The sequence below is a fragment of the Tupaia chinensis genome, unplaced genomic scaffold (genome assembly GCF_000334495.1).
Source record: "Tupaia chinensis unplaced genomic scaffold, TupChi_1.0 Scaffold000248_1, whole genome shotgun sequence".
Taxonomy (NCBI): domain Eukaryota; kingdom Metazoa; phylum Chordata; class Mammalia; order Scandentia; family Tupaiidae; genus Tupaia; species Tupaia belangeri.
In genome coordinates this window covers 358,365-362,715 of record NW_006159726.1, presented here as the reverse complement: position 1 = coordinate 362,715, position 4,351 = coordinate 358,365, and positions in this window count along the sequence as shown.

Here is a 4,351-nt window from a genome sequence, read left to right as displayed (position 1 = left end):
AAGGTGAAAAATGCACAGTCATATCCAGGATGATGTGATGATTCATGAGGGTAAGGTGCAGTGGGCTCAGATGGAGGAGAAGTAGGGGGTAGGGTTTTAACAATGTGAAAGCAAAAGCACAATACAGAAGCAAGAAAAGCAGGTTAGTTATTCTTTAGCAGATGTTCCATCTCTGTCTAAACAGGATAGAATCTTAATGGTCTTCATGGCTCAGGGCAAGGGGCCTGGTTTATGATTACATCACTAAGGAACATTTTAGGGCAGTTAAGAGGAGTGGGATTTAAAGACAATAGGAATGTTAATTACTCTGTTTACTCTTAGGCACAGAGGAGAAGGCAAGTTTCCAGTCATAGGAATCTAAGAGTTTATAATGGAGGCGCTCCTTCAAGATGGAGTCGCTCCTCCAAGATGGGGTCATGCCTGCTTCAATACTTGACCAAACTTGTCACCCACAGTATGTTATTACCTGTTAAAATTTGGTAAGGAGAACTAATGATAATGTTACAGATCTAATCAGATTAGACCTTGGTGAGGTGGTTATTGTTGCTGATGAATATAATATACCATTAATTTGGATCATGAATACTTTTTTAGTAGCCATATTTTATGAATAACATACTAACCTGTTGTTTGCTTATTAAATCCCTTAATCTGTTTTAAGTAATCTGCTGGCTGCTAAACCATCATGTGTGTTCATGGCTGTCTTGGAAATTATGATAAAGACTGCATGTTTGTTTTTATTATACTTAATAGTTTTTGTTGATTTAAAACCACTGTGGAATAGGGCCTGCCTTGTAGCTTGACAATTAAGGGACCCCAGTGCAGTTTGAATTCTGGCCCTGGAGGCTGTAAAAACATACTGGGTGTGTGTGTGGGCCCAAAATCCTGACAGGAAAAAGTGTAGGAGAAAGGATTAAGATGTGACCACCCACCATTGCGGGTGGAGTGGGGTGTTTGGGTGTTGGTGCTTTCTCTCTCTGTCCTCTTTCCTTCCTCTTTCTCTTTCTCTTTTGGTCTTCCTCCCTCTGACCAGTACACACTTACCACTGAACAACAGAAGGAAAACAAAATCACTATGGTATTACACCCATATCATTTTTTCCTACCATTTGTATTCACCCAGGTAATTTTTGTTAATCCTTTAAATTGAAAAAAATTGTTTAAAAGTTGCCTATATTTAGCAAGTCTAAAATATTAATATTAGCAATGTTATATTTTAGCAAGGCATTGACATTCATCATGAAAGATTAATACTTAACATTAAAAATAATAAATTTGTTATTAACCTTTATCTGTGAAAGTTTAGAAATAGAGGGTAATGGTAATATTACTGTTCTGGGGTAACTTTTTTCTAATAATAAAAATAAAGTAACTACAAGGAACATATTACGGTGAACATTGTGCAGAAAGGTCCTATAAAGGGGGAGAAAGGCATCCAATCTGGTTGAAAGGATCTTACTCTTTCCTATGTTCTAAGTTTAATGACTATTGATTTGTTTTCCTTCTCAATATTTTCTCTCTTTTTAAAAAAGTTTCCTTCCTTTCTCCTTCCCTCCCATCCTTCTGTATGCGAGAGATAGATAGGGACTCCCAACAGGGTCTTGCTATGTGGTGATCTTCCCCCTTTCTTCTAGTGTGCCAGGATCATGGGCACACCAGGTGCGTTCAGGTCAACACAGGATCTGAACCCTGGGGCCTTCCCATATGGCCCAATATTATGCTGCAGCTATGCCAGGGCTGGTGGACCCTCAGTGCTTTTTCCTAGTAGATAGTAAGGATTACAGAATATACAAACTACCAGCTGTAATAATTTATAGGATGCAGCAATGATTTTTGTAGGGATAGATATGGTATTATTTTTATAGTCTTCATTTACTGCTATAAACAGAAGACATTGAAGACATTTTGGTTTTGTAATATTTAGTATATGGATTTAATATTCATTTGTTTTTCAACTTTAAAAGTTACCTGTATCTGTACTGTCCAATATGATAGCCTTTGGCTACATGTTTATTTAAATTTAAATAAATATTGAAATGAAATTTTAAAAAATTCTGCTGTTTACTGGCACTAGCTGTGTTTCTAGTGCTCAATAGGCACATGCATCTAATGACTAGTGTATTGGACAGTGCAGATCATAGAATATTTTTATCTTGGCAGAACATGCTCTGTTGAATAATGTTATCTTGCTATAAATGATTTTAAGTCAACTTTTTGACTGTTTTTGCAGTAAAGGTGTAGGATGAATCCTAGGGGGAAGTATAATAATTCTTTAATGATTCCTATAAAACAAAAAATACAGCTTAGTTATTAAAAATCTAGAAAAAAGAGAAGTAAAATGAGAAAAAGAGTTTATTGGTCAATTGTAGACTTTTTATCATCTGTTTTATAATCTAGTCCTTTTTCTTTGCAATTATGTACAGACATACTTTATATACTTTATTATGGGATAATTTTTACTTGTGCACATAAATTTTTTTTTAAAGCAAGAATATAAAAGTGACTCTTAACTGGAAGTATTTTTGGTTTATAGATTTTTTTTAACTTAAACTTTGTCCTAAATCAGAACCACGAATTATACATTTCCTGTGCTTATCTTCAGCTTTTAGACTAAAAATGCTGTTAAAAGAACACTGTGTTTTATTCTATGTTATTGTCTTATAATACTGTTCTATATTATTGGAAATATCCCTATTTGTTTATTTTCCTTTAAATGCCCTTTAAAATTACAAGTCTTCAGATGTATCTAATATCAGAATTACCTCAGGGACCAGCAGTTAGCGTAATGGCTGTATCGCTGGACTCCCACATAGTCGACCGCGGTTCGCGTCTTGTACCCGGTGGCTTAAAACTCACGCCAGGCGCGTGTGCGCGCGTGCCCAAGATCCTGAGAGGAGAATGGAGGAGAAGGGATTGCAGCATGCCCATCCCCCCTGGGGGGTGATTTCTCACTTTCTGTCTCTCTCTGGCCAGCGCACACGCCCTATGGCAAAAACCTCTCCAAAAAAAAAAAAAAAAGAATTACCTCAAACACTTCAAATAATTAAGTTCTACTATAAAGTGTTAACACAAAGCATTTGGAAACTTAATTAATCCTTTTTGTTCATTTTTATTTTGTTTGATATTTGGCTCTTTGAGAATTATCTTTGACTACCAACATTCATTTTGTAGGTGCATGGTGACTTTGTTGGGGGAATTACTAAGAACTTGTTAATTAAGCCTTAGTGTATGGGTAGGTGAATTTAAAATCTACCCATTCTGGTTTTTACGTGGTGTTATGTTTCATAGTGATCACTTATTTATATTAACTCTAGGTGTGTTCACTTGTTTTATAGAAATGGAAGGTAGGTAACATTAAGATCCTGGTAGTGCCATTGACTAATAGGGAAAGTGTATGTAGGGTGTTGGCATCTTTTTTGCTTTAATCATTATATAATAGCAAATTTCTTATCCTTAAAATCAGTTATTTAAATCGCCAGAGGATGTGTTTGTTTGCCAGAGGTAGAGAAGGAAGGGAAAAGCACCCCCTAATGGGGCATGGTCTTCTCCAGTGCAAACTCTTTTCCAGTTCTCCATCCTGTCTGGATTTTGGGCACACATACACATACACACCTGGCTAGATTTCCATGTCACTGAGGATGAGACTCCAACCATGGTTTGCTATGTGGGATCTACCTTCCCTTAACTACTAGGTTATGGGCCAACCCTGAAGAAAATTTGTGTTTCTATCTTAAATCCTTTTTATCATGAATACATTATTTGCTTGTAAAGTCATTACTAAATCAGCTGTAAGAAATTCAGAGAGATGATAGGAGGTTTGTAGATACCTTACTGATTTTAAGAAAAAAAAGACAGTAACTACTATAATGAGTACTTTATTATTTACAATGCCAATATTAGCTTTAGAAAGCCATTTTATGTTATGTAAAATTAAAAATTATCAACTATAGTCCAATAGCTTCGTAGGTTTCTCTGATATTATAAAGCACTGTAATAATTCATATTTTTGTACTCTAACCATCTGCCAGATAGGAATTATATATGACTTAAATAAAAGAGTATCTTAAAATTTTATGCCTCCAAATTATAGTAATTCTGAGACTTCATTGTAGCATTCAGATTCTTTTAATTATAGGGAAGCAGAATGATTAGTTTTCAGTGATGGTGATTTGGTACATACTCACATTTAGATAGCGAAAAGTGGAATAGGAACTGAAGGCAGTTCTTTTATAAACCTCAGGTTTTAAAGAGATTAGAATCACCCTGGAATGTCTTTTGTTTAGGATGAATTCTCCAAACTTATAATTTATGTATGTGCTTTGTTTGGGTAAATTTTTGGATATACATTTTG